At 41.3% G+C, this 10,271-nt stretch overlaps 1 long non-coding RNA gene across 2 annotated transcripts; it reads right to left on the bottom strand.

Annotated features, from left to right (window-relative positions):
- Positions 1-2,238: 2,238 nt before the first annotated feature.
- Positions 2,239-6,837, bottom strand: LOC124022068. Of its 2 annotated transcripts, none has more exons than XR_006836340.1 (3): positions 6,194-6,837; positions 2,805-2,920; positions 2,239-2,299 (listed from the first exon to the last, which is right to left on the bottom strand). It is a non-coding gene; the product is annotated as an uncharacterized LOC124022068 (long non-coding RNA). The 2 variants fall into 2 exon arrangements; XR_006836339.1 differs by having other exon boundaries at positions 2,250-2,302.
- Positions 6,838-10,271: the final 3,434 nt, after the last annotated feature.

Here is a 10,271-nt window from a genome sequence, read left to right as displayed (position 1 = left end):
AGTTACCATCATCACCATGAGTCACATGTCAACGAGGACAAAGTTACCATCATCACCATGAGTCACATGCCAACAAGGACAGTTACCATCATCACCATGAGTCACATGTCAACGAGACAGTTACCATCATCACCATGAGTCACATGTCAACGAGACAGTTACCATCATCACCATGGGTCACATGTCAACGAGACAGTTACCATCATCACCATGGGTCACATGTCAGACTGGATTATCTTTAATCCTCCATATTAAAAGCTGTATGTCACTTAGGATGTGAATCACAGGGAATACACACTGCCAGACACACATAGCCAGACAGACACACATACACATTGCATGCTTACACACACATACATAGGCTTACACAGTGACTGACTGGCTGAACACACACACACAAAGTACATGCACACACACTGTCATAGCACACCGTGGCACAGTTGTGACAGTTGACAGTGTGCGTTCCAATGAGTAACCATGCTGAGTGAGGGCTCAGAATATAATAACTGACAAATGAATATCAGGCAAAGCTCTACTTAGCTCGCATAATCCAGACCCAGGGTATTTGGAAGAATCTTTCCTATTTCTATTTCTGTTAAACATGTTAAGTCTGGGCCAGTGACACTCCTGAGTACAGGGACAGTGATCCTCTCCTTTAAATCTGAAACATTGACTGTTCTACCATAGAGATAGGACAACTGGTTTATGTATATGGTTCTAACCTAGAATGAGTAGAATGATTGACCAGTCAAATTGCCAAGATCAGCGCGGTTCCAAGCCCGTTCTATTCATTCTCTTTCTATAGACCAACCACCCTTTTCACTGCTTGTCAGACTACATCAGATATATCCAAACAAATGTCCCACATTCAAAGCTGAATGGAAACCAATTATAGTGCCATAATACATATCAAAGTGGTTATGAATGTGCTCTATATATTGTACCTATATCAGATGTCCTCAGTCCCAGACCACAGTTCTTGCTGCTCCGCCGATGGGATCATTTGGGTTCTGTCTCTTTTACTTTTGATATTGGCAGTGGGTGAGTCTCAATTATGTCTTTGTTTCCTCGGGTCCCTCTCGTTACCTCCTTTGCAAAACCCATTGGAGGATAAGATTTAAGGAGAGGAACATAAGATCTTCTGCTTGAATTGTTATGTTTTTCACCTAGTTTTCCAACTATGGGGAGGGGCATAATAATAATAAATACAATATACACTACCGTTATACATTTTTTGAGTCACTTAGAAATGTCCTTGTTTTTTAAAGAAAAGCCATTTTTTTGTCCATTAAAATAACATCAAATTGATCAGAAATGCAGTGTAGACATTGTTAATGTTGTAAATGACTATGGTAGCTGGAAACGGCTGATTTTTAATGGAATATCTACATAGGAGTACAGAGGCCCATTATCAACAACCATCACTCCTGTGTTCCAATGGCATGTTGTATTAGCTAATCCAAGTTCATCATTTTAGAAGGCTAATTGATCATTAGAAAACCCTTTTGCAAATATGTTAGCACAGCTGAAAACTGTTGTTCTGATTAAAAAGCAATAAAACTGTCCTTCTTTAGACTAGTTGAGTATCTGGAGCATCAACATTTGTGAGTTCCATTACAGGCTCAAAATGGCCAGAAACAAAGACCCTTCTTCTGAAACTCATTAGTCTATTAAATGTTCTGAGATATGAAGGCTATTCCATGTGAGAAATTGCCAAGAAACTGAAGATCTCTTATAGCGCTGTGTACTACTCCCTTCACAGAACAGCACAGACTGACTCTAACCAGAATAGAAAGAGGAGTGGGAGGCCCCAGTGCACAACTGAGCAAGAGGACAAGTACATTAGAGTGCCTAGTTTGAGAAACAGACGCCTCACAAGTCCTCAACTGGCAGCTTCATTAAATAGTACCTGCAAAACACCAGTCTCAACGTCAACAGTGAAGAGGTAACTCCGGGATGCTGGCCTTCTAGGCAGAGTTCCTCTGTCCAGTATCAACGTCAACAGTGAAGAGGTGACTCCGGGATGCTGGCCTTCTAGGCAGAGTTCCTCTGTCCAGTCTCAACGTCAACAGTGAAGAGGTGACTCCGGGATGCTGGCCTTCTAGGCAGAGTTCCTCTGTCCAGTCTCAACGTCAACAGTGAAGAGGTGACTCCGGGATGCTGGCCTTCTAGGCAGAGTTCCTCTGTCCAGTCTCAACGTCAACAGTGAAGAGGTGACTCCGGGATGCTGGCCTTCTAGGCAGAGTTCCTCTGTCCAGTCTCAACGTCAACAGTGAAGAGGTGACTCCGGGATGCTGGCCTTCTAGGCAGAGTTGCAAAAAAGCCATATAGACATTCCATGAAAAGTCAGCCGTTTCTAGCTACTATGGTCATTTACAACATTAACAATGTCTACACTGTATTTCTGATCAATTTGATGTTATTTTAATGGACAAAACATGTGCTTTTCTTTAAAGAACAAGGACATTTCTAAGTGACCCCAAACTTTTGAACGGTAGTCTATATATATAAAAAGGGGATTGGAAATGATAGCTGACCTATCCCCTTGAAAAAATACATATATCCTGCTCTAATGTGCTTTGAGAAGGAGACAAGGACAGAGGAAAAGAGGAATCAGGATAGAACCAATTGAGATTGAGAACCTTTAGCCTTTCATACTGAACCACTGTATACAATCAGGCTGATGTGAGAGCCTAGACATGGGTCTAATCTATAACAGATACCAATGGCATTATCTTAATCAATTTTGACTTCACAGTCAATCTAGATCAATCCACACTGACAGGGATAGTAAAACTCTCTACCTTCGAAATCCTTGAGTCAGCAAACGTTTGGCAGCATTTCAGACATACTCCTTAGTGGACAGGTTTAGTAGAAACTGAAACTGCAGCCACAGGCACTGATATGGGTCCATGGAATTCTGTGGGTAGTGAGTTAGCCATACGGACTAAAAAGAATGCATGCTTCAATTCTTTATTCATCATTATAAGAAGATACATAATTAATACATTAACGAAAACATGTACTATTTTTAGTTGGTATGAGTAGTATTCCGTTTGTGTACAGGCTGGATCTATAGGCCTACTGCAACTCTGACAGCCATCGTCTGTCAAGGTTATCTGCAATTCTCACCTACACCTGGTTAGCCACAGTCAATGTGTAACAGCACTGTTTCTGCAGTATCGTGTGAGAAAATGGTCATATTGATTAGAACGCTATGCATACTGTATCGATGTGGTGTGTTGAACAAGGACAGGAGACCAGGGTGAATAGTTGACTACTGTCCTCTATGGGTGACTGTCCATGGGAAGAGAAAGGAGACCAAGGTGAAAAGTTGACTACTGTCCTCTATGGGTGACTGTCCATGGGAAGAGATAGGAGACCAAGGTGAAAAGTTGACTACTGTCCTCTATGGGTGACTGTCCATGGGAAGAGATAGGAGACCAAGGTGAAAAGTTGACTACTGTCCTCTATGGGTGACTGTCCATGGGAAGAGATAGGAGACCAAGGTGAAAAGTTGACTACTGTCCTCTATGGGTGACTGTCCATGGGAAGAGATAGGAGACCAAGGTGAAAAGTTGACTACTGTCCTCTATGGGTGACTGTCCAAGGGAAGAGATAGGAGACCAAGGTGAATAGTTGATTTCAGGAGAAGTAATGTAAGAGGACTGACTTCGATGAGTTTACAGAGACCAAAGCAGCTAGGCCACCTCTGGCATACTTACTGGGCAGCTTGCTCCCCTCCTCTCCTCCCCTCAACTCTGTGTCCAGATGTTTCAGATTAAACTTAGTCCAAAATATATATATATATTGTATCACAGCTTCCTCTCCTCTTTCTAAAGATCTAATTGAACTGTATATAAGAATATGAGTATGTAATAATAGTGTGTAAATAGTATTTTTGTTGTGTATATATTGTATATACAATGTTATTTCATGTCCTCGTCTATCTGTTCTGTACTTTGTCATGTACAGAGCCTTCAGGAAGTATTCACACACCTTACCTTCTTCTACATCTTGAGGTGTTACAGCCTGAATTCAAAATGGATTATATTGAGATTGTTTTGTCGCTGGCCTACACACTATACCCCATAATGTCCAAATGGAATTATATTTTATAAATCTTTACAAATTAATAAAAAATTTAAATCTGAAATGTCTTGAGTCAATAAGTATTCAAGCCCTTTGTTATGGTAAGCCTAAATAAATTCAGGAGTGAAAATGTGCTTAACAAGTCACTTAATAAGTTGCATGGACTCACTCTGTGTGCAATAATGTTTGACGTGATTTTTTTATGACTATCTCATCTCTGTACCCCGCATAAAATAAAATGATCTGTAAGGTCCCTCAGTTGAGCATTGAATGTCAAACACATACTCAACCACAAAGACCGGGGTGGTTTTCCAATGCCTCGCAAAGAAGGGCACGTATTGGCAGATGGGAAGAAGAAGAAAAAAGCTGAAATGTAATATTTATTTGAGCATGGGGAAGTTACACTTTGGATGGTGTACTACTACACCCACTCACTACAAATATACGGCGTCTTTCTGAACACAGTTGCCGGAGAGGAAGAAAACCGCTCAGGGATTTCACCATGACGCCAATGGTGACTTTAAAACCATTACAGAGTTTAATGACTGTGATAGGAGAAAACTGAAGATGGATCAACAACATTGTAGTTACTCCACAATACTAACCTAAATGACATAGTGAAAAGAAAGAAGCCTGTACAGAATAAAAATATTTCAAAACATGCATTCTCTTTGCAATAAGGCTCCAAAGTAAAACTGCCAAAAAATATGGCAAAGAAATGTACTTTATGTCCTGAATACAAAGCGTTATGTTTGGGGAAAATCCAATAGAACACATCACTGAGTACCACTCTTCATATTTTCAAGCATGATGGTGGCTGCATCATGTTATGGGTATACTTGTCATTGGCAATAACTTTTGTCATTGGCAATAACTTTTTAGGATAAAAAAAACAACAACAGAATAGAGCTAAGCACAGGCAAAATCCTAGAGGAAAACCTGGTTCAGTCTGCTTTCCACCAGACACTGGAAGACAAATTCACCTTTCAGCAGGATAATAACCTAAAACCCAAGGCCAAATATACACTGGAGCTTCTTACCAAGACGACATTGAATGTTTCTGAGTGGCCTAGTTACAGTTTTGACCTTAAATCGTCTTAAAATCTATGGCTGTCTAGCAACGATCAACAACCAATTTAACAGAGCTTGAAGAATTTTTAAAGAATAATGTGCACAAATATTGTACAACCCTGGTTTGCAAAGATTTAATCGCTGCCAAATGTGATTCTAACATGTATTGACTCAGGGGTGTGAATACTATTTAAATGAGATAGAGTATTTATGTATTTCTTCATGAAACAATGTGCCCGGAAAATGTAAAGCATGTTTTTACTTCGTAATTATGGGGGAGTGTGTTGATGGCTGAGAGAGAAAAAATAGATGTAATTCATTTTGAATTCAGGCTGTAACACAACAAAATACATATGAATACTTTCTGAAGCCCCCCCCCCCCCTTTAAGATGTAATGTAATGAAGGCCCTGTATTTGTATGTTTTATGTGGATCCCAGGAAGAGAAGCTGCTGCATTTTTAGTAGTTTACGGGGATCCTGATAAACTAAACACCACTGTCCTTACCTGACCTGTGCATGCCTGTGTAGGCCTCTTAATGTGGGGCCCTGGCAGGAGGGCAGGCAGGCAGAGAAATCTAACTAAGTCTGGATTAAACGAATTATGTCTAATTGATGGGCATCCTATTCCTACATCAGACAAATAATCTGATGGGATTATCCTGGAGAACAATAAAGCTGTCCTGACATTAGGGCATAAGGCTACACACAAAAGTGGTTGATGAGTGTTTATCCACCGGTTGCATCAGACATATTGTGTTTTGGTTTTGGTTATTATTCCCATGACACCCATAGGTATAAATGTAATTTATAATTCGTTTTTGTTATTCAAACGTCTACAGGCCTACATGGAAAATGTAAACATGATCAAACTTCAATATGGGCTAATTCAAGTCCAATTTCAGGGCTCAGCCATGTAGGCTAAATAACTGCTAAACAAAGGCCTATATTTTGTTGATAAAACATATATTTATTTCAATATCTTTGGCGATGTCAAAACATAGCCTACCCACTCGAATTTAGGGCTACTCACCTGAACACCATCAAAACGACAATGAAGGACCCATAATGTAGGCTATAGTCGATACCGCTATCCCCGTTGATTGACAGGTATGGAAAAAGACCCAAGTCACTCTCATTAAATTCAGTTGTCTTTCGATTTCGCTCTCAAAACTCTGTCAAAGCCGCAGTCTGACTGCAGAGCAGAGCGCAGCATTCTATATGTCCGAATACTGCACAGGGATGCACTGCAGTGGACTGACTAGAATAGAAACCCTGTTAAAATAACTTTGCTCACGTTTTGCATAGGGACGCGTTCGATTTGCTTTGCATGACGTAGAAAAAAACTTCCAATCGATTTAATAGCACGGATAGCCTCTCGTAGCCTCACTTCAGAAGTGCAGATCGCCTGAACCAGCATGAACAGTAACGGTATGCGCCGAGACACCGCCATATAACCGAGGAGCCCTTGCTTCGCGTCTCCATCATCTTCTCCCCCTTGAAGAAGCGCCAAGCGAACTCTGAATAATCGGATTATTAGAGTCCTGGGAGAGAAACACTAATCCAGATTAAAACAGTCGTACAGCAGCACCTATGTTGTTTTCGGCTCAGTATTAAAATACTGTCACACTTGTCTACAGGATAGGATCTTCACTCACACGTGTTTTGGTCAGCCTCTCAAACCATCACTTCTAAAAACGCATCCAGGTCTTTCTAGCAGTGTAATGAAGTAGAGTTATGTAAATGCATGGATTAAATTGAAGGTAAAACCAATGTAGAATAACATTGTAACCCCTCTGTGAATACTGTACACCACATCAAAAGAAATCCAATATCACCATGGGATATTTTCCTTTCAGACTCATACTGGTTAAAAGTGTCCATCGGGGATACTGATTTATCCAACTGATGAACCTACTATGGTAGTTTTCTTGGACAGGTGAAGTTGAATGATAAATCACAACCAATGTATTCTCCATTACAGGAGCAATCTGGAATTGGTACATACATTTTTAAAACTTTTACATGAATAATATATAGCCATTGTTTCTAGTAAAATATAACTTCACCACTATTTTTCAACCGTCTTGCTGCTGCTTAATTCATCCCTCTGTTTTTATCCATCTACATCCAGTGGGGGTTTTGTTCATCTGCCTCCCCATCCATCATGCCTCAGTGTGTGTGTGTGAGCACAGCTGGGGCCTGGCAGGATGTGTGTATATGTGTTTGGTTATGCTTGCTTGAGTGTATATACGTATGTATGTATGTATGTATGTATGTATGTATGTGTGTGTGTGTGTGTGTGTGTGTGTGTGTGTGTGTGTGTGTGTGTGTGTGTGTGTGTGTGTGTGTGTGTGTGTGTGTGTGTGTGTGTGTGTGTGTGTGTGTGCAGCCAGGTCGCTCATGATCCACTTTGACATCCGACATCCATCCAGGTACCCAAAACTGGCCATTAAGGGCAACAGTGAGCGTTGCGGACCGGGGTGGCAGATGGGTGTAAACTGCGAGCTCCAGCTCTGAAGGTTGTATATTCAGTCCCAGTGACAGACACTTGTTTTAAATGTTTTTGTTTTAACCCTTTCCCAAACCTTAACCATTCAGAATGATGGCCTAAACTTAACTGTGGAGTTGTTTTTGTTTTAACCCCAAACTAATTCAGAATGACCTCAACTTCAGCCACCTTCAGGGTGTGTTCAAAGCCAAGTATAGGCACTCCTTTGATTAAAAAAAAATCCTATTCCAAACCTTAACCCTTAACTTAACCATTCAAAATGAATGCCTAAACATGTGACAGCAGGGGTACAACCTGTGGTGTCCAAAACACCTCGAAATTTGACATTTGGAGCAACTTCAAAATGTTTGACGTTTGGAGAAATGTGGACAAACGGCGGAATCTGAAGTCAAATTGGTCAAACTATGAGGTCTTGTGTGTGTGTGTGTGTGTGTGTGTGTGTGTGTGTGTGTGTGTGTGTGTGTGTGTGTGTGTACAGCTGGGGCCAGGCTGGACATAAATTTTGGGCCACCATGGATTGCACGAGTTCCTGCTTATCTCGTTTGGACACTGCAGGGGGCAAGGAGAACAGTATTATAGACTATGGTTATCTTGCCAAGGGGTGTTTTTCATGTCTATATGGTCTTGGACTTGCACATACAGTGGGGAGAACAAGTACTTGATAACCTGCAAAATCTGCAGTGTTTCCTACTTACAAAGCATGTAGAGGTCTGTAATATTTTTATCGTAGGTACACTTCAACTGTGAGAGACGGAATCTAAAACAGAAATCCATAAAATCACATTGGATGATTTTTAAGTAATTCATTTGCATTTTATTGCATGACATAAGTATTTGATCACCTACCAACCAGCAAGAATTCCGGCTCTCACAAACCTGTTAGTTTTTCTTTAAGAAGCCCTCCTGTTCTCCAATCATTACCTGTATTAACTGCACCTGTTTGAACTCGTTACCTGTATAAAAGACACCTGTCCACACACTCAAACAGACTCCAACCTCTCCACAATGACCAAGACCAGAGAGCTGTGTAAGGACATCAGGGATAAAATTGTAGACATGCACAAGGCTGGGATGGGCTACAGGACAATAGGCAAGCAGCTTGGTGAGAAGGCAACAACTGTTGGAAAATGGAAGAAGTTCAAGATGACGGCCAATCACCCTCTGTCTGGGGCTCCATGCAAGATCTCACGTCGTGGGGCATCAATGATCATGAGGAAGGTGAGGGATCAGCCCAGAACTACACGGCAGGACCTGGTCAATGACCTGAAGAGAGCTGGGACCACAGTCTCAAAGAAAACCATTAGTAACACACTACGCCGTCATGGATTAAAATCCTGCAGCGCACGCAAGGTCCCCCTGCTCAAACCAGCGCGTGTCCAGGCCCGTCTGAAGTTTGCCAATGACCATCTGGATGATCCAGAGGAGGATTGGAAGAAGGTCATGTGGTCTGATGAGACAAATAGAGCTTTTTTGTCTAAACTCCACTCACCGTGTTTGGAGGAAGAAGGATGAGTACAACCCCAAGAACACCATCCCAACTGTGAAGCATGGAGGTGGAAACATCATTCTTTGGGGATGCTTTTCTGCAAAGGGGACAGGATGACTGCACCGTATTGAGGGAAGGATGGATGGGGCCATGTATCGCGAGATCTTGGCCAACAACCACCTTCCCTCAGTAAGAGCATTGAAGATGGGTCGTGGCTGGGTCTTCCAGCATGACAACGACCCGAAACACACAGCCAAAGCAACTAAGGAGTGGCTCCGTAAGAAGCATCTCAAGGTCCTGGAGTGGCCTAGCCAGTCTCCAGACCTGAACACAATAGAAAATCTTTGGAGGGAGCTGAAAGTCCATATTGCCCAGTGACAGCCCTAAAGCCTGAAGGATCTGGAGAAGGTCTGTATGGAGGAGTGGGCCAAAATCCCTGCTGCAGTGTGAGCAAACCTGGTCAAGAACTACAGGAAACGTATGACCTCTAATTGCAAACAAAGGTTTCCGTACCAAATATTAAGTTCTGCTTTTCTGATGTATCAAATACTTAAGTCATGCAATAAAATGCTAATTAATTACTTAAAAATCATACAATGTGATTTTTCTGGATTTTTGTTTTAGATTCCATCTCTCACAGTTGAAGTGTACCTATGATAAAAAAATTACAGACCTCTACATACTTTAAGTAGGAAAACCTGCAAAATCGGCAGTGTATCAAATACTTGTTCTCCCCACTGTATGTGTGAGCGACCAGGTATTCAACCAGGTTCATCTGCATGGCTCAATACCACCTTAGCCCACTGATCTAAAGGCACTCTGGGAAATAACGTAAGTCTTCAGGTCTCAACCACCTCCGTCCACACTATATTGAGACAGAACAATGTCTACTTTGTTGGCTCTTTCTCACCAGCGTTGACTCTGTAATGATTATAATAAACGTCACATCATCTATATGACCTTGGGATTCAAACAGACTTTCAGCTCTGATTTTATTGTCCTAATGTACTTTAACATAATGTGATTGTTTCAATATCATGAGTCTTGGTCAGACTATTTAAAAAAATAAATTCTACAGTCAATAAAACAGAATTGTGCAGTAAATCAATGTTA

This window comes from Oncorhynchus gorbuscha, unplaced genomic scaffold (genome assembly GCF_021184085.1).
Source record: "Oncorhynchus gorbuscha isolate QuinsamMale2020 ecotype Even-year unplaced genomic scaffold, OgorEven_v1.0 Un_scaffold_1284, whole genome shotgun sequence".
Classification (NCBI taxonomy): Eukaryota; Metazoa; Chordata; class Actinopteri; order Salmoniformes; family Salmonidae; genus Oncorhynchus; species Oncorhynchus gorbuscha.
This window is presented reverse-complemented; position numbering and strand designations above follow the sequence as displayed.